The sequence below is a fragment of the Psammomys obesus genome, unplaced genomic scaffold, assembly GCF_907164565.1.
Source record: "Psammomys obesus unplaced genomic scaffold, mPsaObe1.curated_primary_1811, whole genome shotgun sequence".
In the NCBI taxonomy this organism is placed as follows: domain Eukaryota; kingdom Metazoa; phylum Chordata; class Mammalia; order Rodentia; family Muridae; genus Psammomys; species Psammomys obesus.
In genome coordinates, this window is record NW_026596244.1 from 4,671,928 (window position 1) to 4,688,491 (window position 16,564).

The following is a 16,564-nucleotide window of genomic DNA, read 5'->3' on the forward strand; positions in this document are numbered from 1 at the left end:
AGCAAACACCTTTTGTCTCCACTAGATAGCTTTGACTCACTAATTGACTTAGGCTTCAGTAGATAGCTTAGTCTACACTAGAGAGCTTTGGCTTTGGCTTCCTTAGATAGCTTTGGCTCCCGGCATTAAACCATTGACATAGTGGTAGGGAGCATGTATCATCATGGTCTAAGATAAGCGCTGACAATAGGAACATGACAGTGGTTGCTTGGTAGTTTATGTGACTGCAACTTTGGCTGAATTTATCTCAGTGATACAGTACTTTCACTAGTGATTTTGTTAAGCATGTGTGTTTGTGTGTGTGTGTGTGTACTGAGATTTATGTGTGTGTACTGTGAGCCTGAGTTACTCTACAGTATGTCATGTGCCATGCCTTATACTAATGGAAAGAACAATAGAAACTCTACAAGTAATTTGCTTCAGATGTTAACAGTAATCTGCAAAGCAGAATATTGATGGCATATTTTATTTATGCCTATAAAGATGCCCCCAAATACCAGCGGCTCTCATGTTTTCTACAGAAGCTGACGGGCAGAATGTTGGAGCATTAGCTAGCTTTAATTAGTTAGCTTTTAAAGGGTCTCTGTTTGTACTTCTTTGCCCATTATATACACTGAGATTTTGATTTTATTCCTTACATGGAAAATAACCACATCGTTACACCTGATGGAAAATATTTTTATCACTCCTAGTGGCTATAATTCAGGTTTGCATGCTGATAGAAAATTATAAACTAATTAATCACCAAATGCACTTTGCAAAACTTAGTTTTATTAATTGAGGTAGGTTTTCATAGCCTCAATTAAGGAACCTACCATTACCATATTACATTTAGACTGACTTTGAATTTAAATGTAATTTCCTGCTTACAAAATCTCATATTCAATAGTTTGGTTTGCTTCCTTCAGGCTGAAATATAAGTTCTGACTGAGGTGCATGTAAATATCAGAGCTCTGCAAAATTTGAATATCTTCAACATGAGTACATTGTGCATTTACTTGCAAAGGCACTCCAATTGTGTATATTGACTTTATGGACATGATTACTCATTTTTCCTGATTAACAAATTATGACTTAAAACAGCTATCACCACATTCACAAGGCACTTTTGTTTGTTTTTGAGACAGAGTTTCTGTGTAGACTTGGCTGTCTGTTGTGGGTTAATAATATTTATCATTGATTTATCTTTTAGTTAATCAATGGTTATTCTTAAACCAGCTGTATACCCAAATCACCACAAAGAGACTAGAAATTATTTAATTAACCTAAAGCACAATGCTGGGCAATAGTTACTCCATCCTAAAACTCCAAGCCTGCATAGTTTCCTACCATTCAGATTTTACCCATTATACTTGCTTTTAGTCATATCTTAGGTCCAGTTCATCTCTCCATGTGGTTCGAAGTCTTCTCTTGCCAATCTCGTTCTCCTCCCACTCCCTTCCTTCTCCTCCCCTCAGGACCAGGATGTTAGATGCTGTTCTCTTCCTTGCTCTGCGTTGTGACTGGTTGTTTATTGACAATACAGAAAACAAATGGTGGCATGTTTACTCAAATTTGATTCAGGTGATGCTTAGAATAAGCATTATGATGCAGTGTCCAGATTGAAACCAGAGAGTGGGGTAGAGAAATCAGCATTGGAATGAACAAGGTAAATTGTATACATTCCAAAAGAACATTATACCAACATTTCCACCTTTACGTCCAATAAAAGGCTCCTTTTCTTTCAATACAATAATAATTATAAAAGTTATGAAAACTATTAGGTAAGATTTATATGCACAATGTCTAGTCCATGTGCATTTAGCAACTAAGGAGAAAGTATTTGATTATCCTATCTTGACAAGTTTAGAGTTCTATGCCTAAATTAACTTTTATCCTTATGGGTATTACCTATATGAAAACATTTTCTTAAATTCTAAACAACTTAAGCTTAATTGTGGAACTATAACTATTTGGTCTTTAATCCCATCAGAGACGGCTGTGCTCAGATTTTCTGGTTCTGTTGCTCTCCTTGTGGAGCTCTTGTTCCCTCCAGGTCTTTCTATGTGACTTTGTTCTTGACTTGCAGCTTCTTTTTCTTTGTTCTGTCCTGTATTTTATGATAAGACATAAGACATAGTGAATTTCTTTTGTGGTCCTTTCTATTTGGTGTTCTATGTGATTCCTGTATTTGTATAGGTATGACTTAGTTTGTCAAAGTTTTATTAGGTCTTGTTGAAGGTCTGGTCTATGCCACTGATCCAAGATTCTTCTCCTTCATTTATGCCTATGATTTAAACATTTTGTCCCACATTTCTTGCACGTTCCTTTAGTGTGTTTTAAATTTTCTTTTTTTTAATTTTTTTTGAAAATAGATTATTCTCTCAGACAATAAATCTCAACCACAGTTTACCTTCTTTATTTTTTTCATATTATTTATTACAATTTATTCATTTTGTATTCCTGCTGCAGCCCCCTCCTAGGTCTCCTCCCTCTTGTTCTCCTATGCCCTTTCCCTAGTCCCCTGATAGGGGAGGACCTCCTCCCTTTCTCTCTGATGAGACCTGATAAGCTATTTTGTTATTTTTGTCTCCATTCTCTACATTATCTTCCAATTCTGAAATTCTACCTACTCCTAGCTTTTATCAACTTGTAAGGCTTTCCCTTGAGTTTTCTAGTTGAGTTAACAGTTTTTTTTTCCAGTTATATCTTCACTGAAGTTTAACCTTGAGCTCTTTTCAATGTCTCTCTTTATTGAATTCTATTTTTGAATTTTAGAATGTCTTCATCATGTCAATCAGCCTGATGTCAGTGCTTTCTTGCACATCACTCAGGCGTTTATATTCTTTCTCTTTAAATTAATCAAGTTACTTCTTTGTGACTTCTTTTTTAAATTGGAAATAGATTATTTTCTCATACAATACATCCTAACCAGAGTTTCTCCTCCCTCCACTTCTTTCAGTTTTTTTCCTATCTCTCCTCTCCTTCAGATCTACTCCCCTGTATTTCTTCTTCAGAAAAGAGCAGGCTTGTAAGAGATGGCAGTTGAACAGGACAAAAGATACAATAAGACAAGGTAAAAAGCCCTCATATTGAGGCTGGACAAGGCAATCCAATAAAAGAAGTGTTAAGTCCTTTGGCCATTAAGTGATTTGAAAAAAATAAAGTAGTTTTATCTAAAAATTAGACAAACAAAAAATAAAATGACACTGATAAAGTATTAAAACAAACAAATTATAAGTTTAGTGAATTAAGTACATAAACCATATAACTATTCCTTTAAATTGCTACCATATACATAAGCCAGATTTAGGAAGAGTAATGGGAAAAACCCAGCAGAGATAAAAAGAATCATGAGTAGTTCTTAAAGAAACTCAATTGCAGAAATTTGAAAAATTTAGAGAAAAATGGATGATTTCATTAAAAAAATATGAATTCACAACAGTAACATGAATGAAAGTGGAAATTTCTTAGCTCACAGTAGAGAATGGAAAAGAGGTCATAGGTCAATAGTGACAAGGGCACCTGGAATAAATAGTTCCAAAAGAGAATGGAAAGGAGGTCATAAGTCAATACTGACAAAGGCACCTGGAACAAATAGTTTCACAACTGACTATCATCATTTAATGAAATATAACTTTCCTCTCCTATCAGTGGACTTGGAGAGGGGCATGGGAGGTAATGAGGGAGAAACGGTGGGATTGTGAAGGAATAAGGGAGAAGGGAGAGGACTACAGCTGGGATACAAAATGAATAAACTGTAATGAATACAAAAAATTAATAAAAATACCTGATAGGGCTAGAGGTATTAAAGTATCATTTTTCAAAGAAAAGTAAAAAAAAATATTCATATTAATACATACTACATTAATTTTTAAAATTGGAGATTATTTCAAATCTTACAAAAGACTTATAGATCAAAATAATTTTGAAGAATATTTTAAGTATTCATTTAGATTATATTAGGGTTTTTTTTTTTAGTGAATTCTATAGATCTTTGAAATTTGTACTTTTGTAAATTTAGCTGGCTAAGATGGTGTGTGTATGTGTATCAGGAATATTTTAACCACCCTTTCACTACTACTGCTTGATTCTACTTTTTAAAAAAAGTATCTGTTCTGTTTGTTATTCACGTGTATTTTGCTTCTGGAAGGCAAAGATGAAATATTGACCTTGATTTGTTTTTTCTGCACATTGTTTATCTTGCTTCTGTTTATAGACAAAGATAATCACTTTGCAAATTGGCCTTTGACTAGCCAAATGCAAGGGCAGAGATAAAGGGGAATTAAATCTTCTGATTCTTGCTCTGATCCACTTCATTAGCAGAGAGCTTCATGGCCCCTTGAACTCAGAGTTGCACTGTGATCCATTATATCCTGTCTGTCTTGATTTTCTGTTAAAGAAATGTGGCTGGTTAGGAGTATATTGGTGTCTCTGACCCAGGAGAACTTTGGATAAGCCTCAATGGTGCTGGTCTGTGAGCTCTGCCAATAGATAGGAAGTGATTACATACTTATTATTAAATAATTGGAATGCTCCCTAAAATGAAGTTTATTCAGAGGCTAGGTAAACACCTGTCATAAACAGAACTTTCCAGCTTAATCAAACAAATGGTGTATTTTAGTCTCAGAAATTTCATCTTGCAGTTTGGTGAAAGAAGAATCCCATGGGCATAATTTGCTGAGAATAATTTTATGTAAAGCAACATGGCTTAATAATGTTATTGCACAACATATTTTTAGATCTTAACAGCTTAAATACACTAGGGTCCTCTTAGTCAATGTATTTAGGACTTTATTACTAAAGAAATTGTATTTAAGGACCTCAATATTCAATCTACTATACAAAATTTGTCAATTTTACATTAAAAACTTTAATAAGAAACAGGGCAATGAGCGTATTTAAAAGACTAAAGATTTTTGCCAGATAAGTTTCAAATTACTAATACATAAAATAAAAAAATAACATTTTAGAGATAAGATGATGAAATTAAAAAAAAATAACATACATGAAATTGATGGAACTCTGAAAGATAAGTAACTAAATTGCAAATAGGTACAATTTTTACAGAGTATACACCATTAGACTTTACATAAATGTGAAGAATTAAACTCTTACATGGAATTTTACAGAGTTCTGCTCTCCATCATTACCGAATTTTGAGTGCTGTGACATCATTCCTCTTTAAAACCCTCTAGCAATAAGCTTATGCCCTGCAGCATGAGATTTTAATTACACTTGTCAGTGTTGGAACACACATTAAATATATTAATCAGAATAAATCTGTAGATGGTTTTTTATAGAAAAATAAATATCATCAAGACCTAAATACAAGTATCATTAAAGATGTTTGCAATGAATCTTAAATAGCACAGAGAATCCATCAAACATAAAACAGTGTCAACATCATGCTGGCTCAAGCAAATTTGATCAATGCAGGAAAAACTAGATGGAGTGTTTCAATGTTCACAAGGAATAACATTAAAAAACAAATTAATTCTGGGGGGGACCACTGTGGTTTTCCTTAGTTCAGTCTGTTTCATTCCATTGTTAAAATATCATAATCATTTCAGGCAGGCAGGCATACATTGCCTTTTCTATCAACTACTATCAAATATGACTACCTGAAATCGCTTCTCACTTTCCTAAAGTACGATTACATACTTCATCTATTTAACCAATGTGATGTATTCCTAAGATCAATAGTGATATACTTCTCTTCATTGTGGAGTCCAGCATTACAGCTAAACTAACTCTACTTAGATAACTCTAAGAGCTGTTAATAAAAAAACTATAAAGAAATATCTTAGGTAATTTTTCTTTCTGTAACCTAATTATGCCTTTCATTTCAAATCCTGCTGCCTTTCTCCTTTGTAAATATTTTCCACATGGGAAACCAAAATGCTTTGGTGTTGCCATGTTCTGCTTTGAAGATGCACTATTTATACAAATGAAAGACAGTTTTTGGCATATCAGTATATTCATATATAGAAATATAAGATAATTTTAAACACGTATCTATCCTTGATGTTTTTCACCATATATAATGGGCTTTAAAAATCCTATATGTTTAACAGCAGAGAACAAAAACAACAATATAACAAAATCTATGTGTTCATTAACATTTAAAAACAGTTTCCATTTGCATGTCTTTTAAAATACATACAAATAAGACTTTATCCTCTTTCTGCTTCTCTCCCTCATGTCCACAACAATCTGTCTGTACTTACATGCTCAGAAGGACACACTGAATGGTGGTATAATGTGGTGCTTCTCTGGATAATATTCATAATATTTTTATATTATTATCTGCTAATTTAGCATGGAACCTACACCAGATATGCTCTATCTGGAATCTTAGATCCCTTGTTACCTTATCAAATTATTCAGGTGAAATTAAGTTGGAAATGAGGAAGCGAACATGAGAGAAAGCTGACTGATGTTTTCAGCAGATATTGAGTAGGCATGAGTTGTGGCTTCTTCCAGCTAAGAAATGCCAGTGATCACAGTGACACAGTAAGTACTTGAAAGATCTGGCACTGACTGTTTCCTGATAACACATCACTGAGTAGTAGGTTTTGTTGTTATTTCCTGTATTTGCTCTCTCTCTATTTCTTTCCTGAAACCTAGTGAATGTCTAAATGATTTTACTTTCATTAGATTTCCTTCACTTTCTATTAGTATTTAATAATGCGTCTGGAATCTTATGGAAGAAAGGGGAGATGGAGAGACCTGGAGGGGACAGGAGCTCCACAAGGAGACAAACAGAGACTCCAGGAGGCCCTGCAGAGACTGTTGAATCAAACAAGGACCATGCATGGAGAGTACCTAGACCCCCTGCTCATATGTAGCCTATTGGCAGCTCAGTATTCATGTTTCCTAGTAAGGGGTGCAGGGGCTGTCTCTGGCATGAACTCTGTCGCCTGCTCTTTGATTACCTACCCCTGGAGAAGTGACCTTACTAGGCCACAGAGAAAGAGGATCCAGACAGTCCTGATGAGACCTTATAGGCTAGGGTCAGATAGTAGGAAAGGATGACCTTCCCTATCCCTGAACTAGGAGAAGGACACGGGGAGAAAAATGAGAGGAGGAGGTGAGGGAGGGGGGCTATAACCAAGATACAAAGTGAATACATTGTAAATAATAATAATAATAATAATAATAATAATAATAATAATAGAAACACATCACCACATGCCTTATTTCACCCTTATTTTATAGAATATGCAACAATAGGGTATGTGAGTTATGAATTTATAGCATCTATCAATTTGTAAAACAAATTCACAGTGGTTGTTCCTCTTAGCTTGGACTGTTACTGAGTATTCAATATGTGGTTAATTTTATTTGTAGAACTAGCTTCTTTCAGTTATTGGAATTCCTGGTAAAACAAGCACAGTCCATTGCCACACTGAAAACCTCTTACTGGAAAACGAATTACTGGCTCCATCAGTTGTATTGTTTGATGTCTATAGTGGTAAATGAGGCATTTGCTGAATCTGAAATAAGAGAGTTTCAAAAATAGTACTAACTAACAACAACAAAGACAGAATATATCTATATCCAGATGATTGTCCATTCTGGTATGGAAAATGCTATTTACTTCATTTTGGAATATGCTCAGTATAATCAACATACTATGAGTAGCCAATTAGTCTTTGTACATATAGATTCTATATCAAGAATTTAGTGGTGCTTCCTGATATGTCATCATTAGCCGATTTTTAAGGATTCTTGTGATTAGTCACAAATGCCTTCATAATGCTTTTGTGGTCTGGTCTATCAAGGACTATTATTAATTATCTTGAATATGTAGCAAAAAGGAAACCTATTCTAGCTTTACTACCTTGAATTTTTTCTTTAATCTTTCATACTAAGCAAGGGCATTTAGGACACTTAGAATTATTTAATTTAAAGCTCTGTTGCACACTCTTGCTCTGGTCAATAAATCAAGCAAAAGACTTAGCAGTCATATTTTAAAGCTAATCCAACAAGTAAAGAATACTCGCAATTACAACTGAATTGATAAATACTTTATAAAGTTATTTTCTTACTTTCCAACCTATTATCCTTGAAGTTAATCACCATACAAACTAATCAGAATTTTGTTGATATAAATTTTTTCACAGGCATTTTATTTTTTCTACTAATCTAATACTGACTCTAAGATGCACCAATAAAATATATACATATATTATATGTATATTATAAAATTATGTATATTATAATACATAATATCATATATAATATTGTATGGTTGTTAGCTCAAGTGGGATTATTGCATCATCCTTAAACATGGAAGAAGTTACTCAATTCCCAGAAGCTAGTATTACTCTTCTGTACCAAACAATGTTTCAGATTTTCTGTTATAGCAAACAAAATAAATAGGCTGATTTTGTTAAATTTTGTGAAATCAGCTTATTTAACAGATTTGTACATCTCAGGACATATAGCTGAATCAATCTTAGTTTGTGAAGACCTGCTTCTACTTATTGGTACATAAATCATTTAAGAGCTATGGAGAAATTATAAATAAAATTCATATGTATACATCACCATAAAGTTTGGTCTCAACACTGATTCTTTTGCAATATTAAACCTGTCCATGGAAGAGAATACATTTTACAGCAATATTATATATTCCTTAGTGTGATTTTATTCTTTTATTTGAGTACGAAAGCCCTTATTTTAGAGTATTTTCTATTGTAGGCAATCAGAAGTAGCCAATGATTCAGTCCCATATTTTTATTTTTCATTTTGTATCCCAGAAGCCATTTCACCCACTGAAAAATTGACTCTACTTTCAAGTAAATGGCATGTAAATGGATGTGATGTAAGAGACTCGTTCATGTCAACATTTGCCACTAAGACTTCAAGACCTCCCAACTAGAAGCTCCACATTTTATAATCCCAAATCTTTTGTAGTAGCCTTGTCATAGTTATGTTTCTATTGCTTGACAAAGCACAATGATCAGGGTAGCTTAGAAAGGAACGTGTTTATAAAGGCCTCATGGTTCCAGAGAGTCAGCATCCATGCCTTTGACAAGGAGGATGGCAACAGGCAGCCAGGGATGATGCTGGATCCATAGTGGAGTGAAGTCAGCTGAGCCACAAGTGTGAGGCTAAAAGGAGAAGATAACTGAGAATGACATGGGCTTTTGAAACTTCAAAGGCCACCCCCAGTGAAGCATCTCCTCCACCCAGGCCACACCTCTCAATCCTTTGCAAACAATTCCACCATCTGTTCAAGTACATGAGCATATGGAGGCCATTCTTACTTAGTCAAACATCCAAAGCTGGCAGTAAATCAACTGAAGCTTGGCTTAAAAACAATGAGCACAAAGGGGAAAAGGTTTTCTTTACTACAAATATAAACAGTTATCTTTATTTTCTAAAACCTCATGTTTTTTAAATAAATATCTTTGAGAAGATAGTGTATATAAAGTATGAGATTCTAAGGATCATGTCTGCTAGTCAGTATTCTCAATCAAGAGACAATGGGTCCAAAGGCATCATGAAAAGTAACTGAAATGAGACTGTGGAGAGCTCTGAGGACTTGAATATCTCAGAATCTTCCTCTATGGTATGTATGCCTATGGTTTTGTGACACTCTTTGCCATGCAGCAGTGAGCTATTCTTTCTTGACTCAAGGGTTATGATGTGGTTGCTCAAGCCCAATCTGGGACTGGGAAAACAGCTACATTTAACATATCAGTTCTGAAGCAAATTGATTTAGAGCTAAAAGCTACTCAGGCTTTGGTTCTGGCACCCATTCATGAATTAACTCAGCAGATACAAAAGGTGGTTATGGCATTAGGGGACTACTTGGGTGCCTCTTATTATGTGTGTATTGGGGGAACCAATATGCATGCTGAGGTGCAAAAGCTACAAATGGAAGCTCCCCATATCACTGTGGGCTCTCCTGGCTGGGTGTTTGATATGCTTAACCAGAGATACCTATCCCCTAAATACATCAAGATATTTGTACTGGATGAAGCAGAGGAAATCTTAAGCCGTTGGTTCAGGGAACAGGTCTATGATATAGTCCAGAAGCTCAAGAGTAGCACACTGGTAGCTTTGTTGCCAATGCCTTCTGATGTCCTTGAGGTGACCAAGAAGTTCATGAGAGACACCATTCAGATTCTTGTCACGAAAGAAGAGTTGACCCTGGAGGGTATCTGCCAATTCTACAACAATGTGAAATGAGAGGATTGTAAGATTGACACATTGTGTGACATGTATGAAACATTGATTATCACACGGGCTATAATCTTTATCAATACCAGAAGGAGGGTGGATTGACTCACTGAGAAGACGCGTGCCCGGGATTTCACTGTTTCTGCCATGCATGGCGATATGGATCAAAAGGAACAAGATATGACCATGAGGGAGTTCTGGTCTGGTGCCTGCAGAGTATTAATTATGACTGACCTGTTGGCCAGAGGCATTGATGTGCAGTTGGTCTCCTTACTCATCAATTTCCATTAACAGGGAAAAGCACATCCACAGAATCGATCAAGTGAGGGTGTGGCTACTGACAGAAGACAAGAGGACTCTTTGAGACATTGAGACTTTGTACAATCCCTCCATTGTAGAGATGCCTCTCAATGTTGCTGACCTCATTTGAGGGGCTCTCCTGCTACCTGACCCTAGCCAGGGTTCAGTCCTGGGTTTGGGAGTGCTAAGGAACAGCTGGTGGGGGAAAGAAAGGGAACCAATGGATGGGCATTTTGTGGTTTTTTTTTTTCTCTCTTTTTGAATACATGTCACTTTTTGAGGCAAAAAGAAAAATATAAAAGAAGCATTTAGTTTCTTGTTAAGAAATATGCATAAATCCCACAGCTCTGTGAAGACCTATGCTCTGCTGCAGATTCTGATGTTTAGCTCATTACTGTCTCTGCACTTTGCATTCCAGTTCCAACACCAGAGCTGTATCTGTTCAGTCCTTCAGTGGTTCTGTAGATGTCCCAAACCTAGGTTCACATACAGGTAACATCTGGCAGTGGAACATAAGTGACAGAGCACCATTAGAGCTTATTCCTCAGATTTTGATGTTTGATCTTTCCTTTGTTACTGACAAGTCACCCAATGCACTCCCCAGATGGCACATAGCCACAGTGACTAGCTGCGTTATGGGCTATGCTACCACAAAAGGCAATAATCAGCCTGCCAGAGTGTAATGTTTGTTTAATCTCTGAAATGTGGTGGTTTTGGTCTATAAAATGCACTTTCAAGTTATTATGCATTTATTGGGATAAAACTCCACCTGTATTGAAGAGCACCTGTATTTGTGCTGTCAATATAAAAACACAACTATCACCCCAAAAGGGATAAGAGATGGTGTATGTGGTACTCACTTTGATTGTGATTGTGGTCCAGAAACAGAGATTTAGTTTACCACAATTACCATGTTCTAATGTGGAAGCAGGCTCATCAAGTTTCAACAGCAACAAACAAGAACGTCAAAAATGAATCATTTTCCAAATACATTGATGGAAGCCTTCAGTAAGTACACTAAAGCAAAGTGGGGAAACATCTGTTATTAGGTCCAGAAAATAATTGATGGCATCCTTTATTTTTATTTTTATTTTTGTTAGTTGGAAACTAGTATTCTGTTTGTAAATTCCAAAAAGATGTATATAACAGTCACAAAGATCATAGGTAAGATATAGAGGACAATAAATGGCAATTAAGGGTGCTGAAGATGCCCTAAGAAAATGAGCCCCTGGAACTGCAATACTCCAGAGTACATGACCACTACAGTTCTAATTAGTTAATCAGCCTTGCAGAAGGCTTAGTGGAACATGCAGTTTCTTTTCAGTAAATTTTTTCACAGGGCTACCAACAATCATTCCTATTTTCTGTCTGCTATATAATATGTCTCCAGTTGGAACTTTCTGCAAAGATTGAAATTTGAAGTTCTCTTTTTGGAAAAGTCCCGAGAAAATCATCAGTATGTAGTAATACTGACAGGACTGTGCAGAGGAAGGAGTTAATTCATAGTGAGGATGAAATATGGGTCCTGGCTATCCTCAAAGGGAGTTCTAGGGTGGCCTCGTTTTGCAGAAGGATGACAGATTTTGTAACCTGTTATTAGCCAGTCACTGTGGTAGCTATTCTTCAAAAAATAAATACAGCATCTATTTGGCTATTTCATCACTGCATGACATGAAGTGATAGGATATAATGACACATGGCAAAATTCTTGAATCTTAAACTTTCTGTTTTGTCATTAATAGTTTAATCATTTTCTTATGATGCAGTAGACTGGTACCTCTTGCACCCAGCAAAATTGGAAGGCCCTCATTAGCATGTAAGGGAAAACATTCAGACTCTCCAGTTCTTGAAATCAGAAAATTATTAAAACTGCCACATAGCTGACCTTCTTAGCCAGATGATGAATGACTAGGCTCTTGGTAGTGGCTGTGCCTGAAGACTCTAACATACATGGTACTTTTCTTCTATAGCTCAACCCTGATTCTGCAGCCTTAGCAACTTCTCCATGTCTAGTCAATGCCAAGACAGTTTTAAGAATTATCTTTCCCCATTGTGTGACTCTACTTATGACACTATCAGTTTCCCTGCTTATCAGACCTCTGCAATCTTTTGAACTATTCTGTGACTCCTTAACCATTTACAGTCATTCTGTAATAAACATACATGTATGTATAGATTTACTGTGTCATGTGTGATTTGTTAGTTATCAAGACTTGTATAAAAGAATCTATGTTTGCCTTGGCAGGAATACCAAGACAATTGATATATGGCAGATTAATACTAAATAAATCACCCTATGTTGTTAGTATATTGATATTCAATAAACATTGAGATCATGGAGAGACATAAATGCCTTTCCTCTGCCACACAGCACATCCATGCCAAAGCTTACCCAATTTTATCTCCTACTAGAGTTTCTAAGGAAAAGGTCTATATCCTAGATAGCTAGGCTTGGCCACCAACATGCTAATTAAATGGACAAGTGATCTTGAAATGCAAAAACACATTTATCAATGTCTTTACACCAGGAAGAGGAGCAATGTGTCCAGGGATTCCCAGTTCTATCTTTGAGGTAATGACATGAGCTTTGGGTTTGGAGAAAGAACTGGGGTGTGGATAAAAATGTACACATAACTGAGCAGCCTTGGGAAAGGAAAGGAGTGGTTTGCTACATTGGTTCATCTCTCTGAAATGGTGTTTTTTTTTTTTTTTTTTAAGTCCTTACTACCATCATTATTTGAGGGGATTAAGGTAGCTCTCAGATGATCTCTACGACAACCTTACGGTGCAACCTCCCGTTCATGAATAATTGACCTTGTCTGAGGGTTGGGATCTTTTGAGAGATTCTGTTATTCCTGGAATTCAAGGTTATTCCATGTTTCGATCGATGCCTTAACACTGTGCTTTGAAGAAAGGTGAAGCATGTTTGAAAGGCAATATTATGTCTGCTTAGAGTACAAAAGGAGAACTCTTTAAACTTAAGAATGATTGATTTACTACAAGTTTTCTCCTTATGTGTATTTTGTTTAAAACATTTTTGAGTGAGCAGAGGGTTCATTTTAAAAATCATTCTATTGTAATCAAATGTCAGTTATGTACTTTTTCTTTAAAAAAAAAAATTAAAAGACTGCTATTCAGGTTATAGAGTTTCTTGATTTGTAACATGAACTTTGGTTTCAAATTCTCTTATCTTTGCAACAATTAAAACAAAGTACAAAATTTGTCAGATTTTTCTTTAGAAATACCTTCATATTATGAGGTGTTTACAGTTGTCAGTTAAGTACTCTCTTATTAGAAACAACACAATAAGACACAAATTGTGATGGTTTGAATAAGAATGCCTCCCCCTGACCCCCAAGGCATTTTGTTTGATCTCCTGTGATCAGAAGAGATCCTGACAGAATTAGGGGGTGTGGCTTTGTTGGGGAAAGTTTGCCACTGCTGGTGTGCTCTGAAGTTTCAAAAGTCTCTGCCAGGCCCAGTCTTACTCTGTCTCTGTCTCTTTGACTTTCTCTTTCTGCTTCCTGTATGAGGATCTGCTTATAGTCTCTTAGCTACCGTTACAGCACCATGCTGCCTACCACCATGGTTCCAGCCATGTTGGTCACAGACTGACACTCAAATAATACACACTTAAATGCTCTGTTGCACTGGTCATAGTGTCTCTTCATAGTAATAGAACAGTAACTAAGACATATTTCTCTATCTAGTCAGTTTCAAATAGCTTTCCCTCCCACCTCCCAGCATCAGCATGACATGTCAGCAGTTTAGAAGCCTGGATGGCTGAGGGTGTCGTTGTCCACCTAGGAAGAGCTAAAGCCAAAGTAGAAAACAATTGCTATACAAGCTGGAATGTAACCAGAAAGTAGGAATGTCAGTACTTTTCTCCTGCCACACTTCCAAATGATTAGAAGGGGTCCCCCAAACTGAGAATAACGGGCAGTATTTACATTACCGATTAAGACCACATCATAAACCTCCCCCAAACATCCATAAATGCCTTCCTAGAAATGTTTATAATAATATTGAACAAACATGGACATTGTACGATTCAGTCAAGTAAACACATATAATTAACTGCATACATGCTAATTTAAAAAATTTAAACACACTCTGAACTGATTAAATATATCTTGAGTTAAGGTATTTGCTATCATATCCAAATGCAAATAATCTGTTTTAATTATTTTGGGCAATTCCTGTTTTTTTGTTTGTTTTGTTTGTTTGTTTGAGACAGGGTTTCTCTGTGTCACCTTGCCTGACCTGGACTTACTTTGTAGACCAGGCTGGCCCCAAACTCACAGAGATCTGGTTGCTTCTGCTTCCCTGAGTGCTGGGATTACAGGTGTGCACCACCACACTCATTTCTTGCTTCTTAAATTAAATTTATTCTAGACAGTTTCTCACAAGTACACAATATGCAAGGATGACTCTCAGCCTGACCATGATCTGCCCCTCTCTTTGTTTCTTCTCTCCGTATGCACATTCCCCATGTTCATGTCTACTCACGTTGTTTTGTAATTCAATTGAGATTAAGCAGGGCTGTGTGTGTGACTGTGGGCTTGGAGTTATCTGTTCGAGCCTGCTGGATTCAGTGAATACAGAACTAATGTCCATGGTTCCTTGTCTTCCAGATCTGCCAATAGCCAATAGTTCAGAGGTAAAGCATGGGGCACCATGAGCTCCTCCCCTTTCCTTGACTGATAGGTGTTGTCTTTTTTGAGCCTATTGAAAGTAGCTACAGTTGTTGTGAGCTAAAGATTGCAATGGTTGTATGAATTTCAAAAATGACTATTTTCCTTTCCTACACCCTACCTCTGGATCTTATGTACTTTCCACCATTCTTTTCTTCTGTTCACTGAGTCTTAGAAAGATGGTCTAAATGTCTATCTTAGTTCTGGCCCATAAAGATTTCAGTGTTTGTCAGATAACTATAAAACTTGGGTCTCTTCTAAGAACTATATAGTTCTTAGAAGAGACCCAAGTTTTATATATATGTGTGTTATATATATATATGTATATATATATATATATATATATGTATATATAACACACACACATATATATGTGTGTGTGTATACATATGTGTATATTTATATGCATATATGTGTATTTATGTGTGTATATGTGTGTGTTTCATATATATGTTCATTAAAGTAGTAGTTGATGAATGGTTGCTTTTAAAACCATTTGTTAGTAAAAGAGCTTATTGCTGATATTTGCATGCTTAGTAATATACAAGGAAGAATATGCTTTAGTAAGCACTTTGGCCTTTCAGATGTGAGGGATCATTAAAAACTCCAATTACATATGTTTCATTATTAACTATGTATTGTTTTGTTCATTGAACTGTTGTCAATTAAACTGAAACTCACCTCTGAATAACAAGTAAAGATAACTACTATTTTATTATGACTCCACCATTTTATGTTCATCTATCAGTGTGTTGCAACAAGACTTAAGACTATGAACCACATAACTACTATAACATAGTTTCCCAGATCAATTTTTGTTGATATTTATGTTATATTTTCTCAATGACACATATAAATTAGTACAACCATGCAATACAATGCCAATTTTCTATCTTTTTTTGTTTAAAAAATCTAGAATGATTAACTAAACATGAGTGGAACAAGGACAACACCAATAGACATGCTAAAGTGGAAGAGAAAAGCCCATGATGCCTCAACCCTCCACAGAACTATAGGGAACCAAAGAATTCTGAGAGAGAGAGAGAGAGAGAAATAGGATTCTTCAGAGAAAAAAACACACTAATTGGTTATCAAATGGTCTGACTTGAAAACATACATAGAAGTAAAATTATACAGAGTAGCTTATAGCTAGAAATATTTCTATATGTTTATATAAATATATGCATATACGTACACATATACATATACACATGCAATCATATACATGCATGTAATAACAACTTATGATGAAGTCAGATTAGAATAGCTAAAAGAGTCGAGAGGTGGAGGAAATGGGACATGCTATGCAAAGATACAGAAATTCACTCATAAGCAATAAAAGTTCTATAAATCTTACATAAATGTGTCAATTAATTTATTTTTAGTCATTGTTT

At 35.6% G+C, this 16,564-nt stretch overlaps 1 protein-coding gene and 1 pseudogene across 1 annotated transcript in view; both read left to right on the forward strand.

Moving 5' to 3' along the window:
• Positions 1-16,564, forward strand: part of Fstl5 (follistatin like 5) — a 687,984-nt gene that overhangs the window by 84,165 nt on the left and 587,255 nt on the right. The window lies entirely within an intron of this gene.
• LOC129668598 (eukaryotic initiation factor 4A-I-like) lies at positions 9,443-10,606 on the forward strand (annotated as a pseudogene).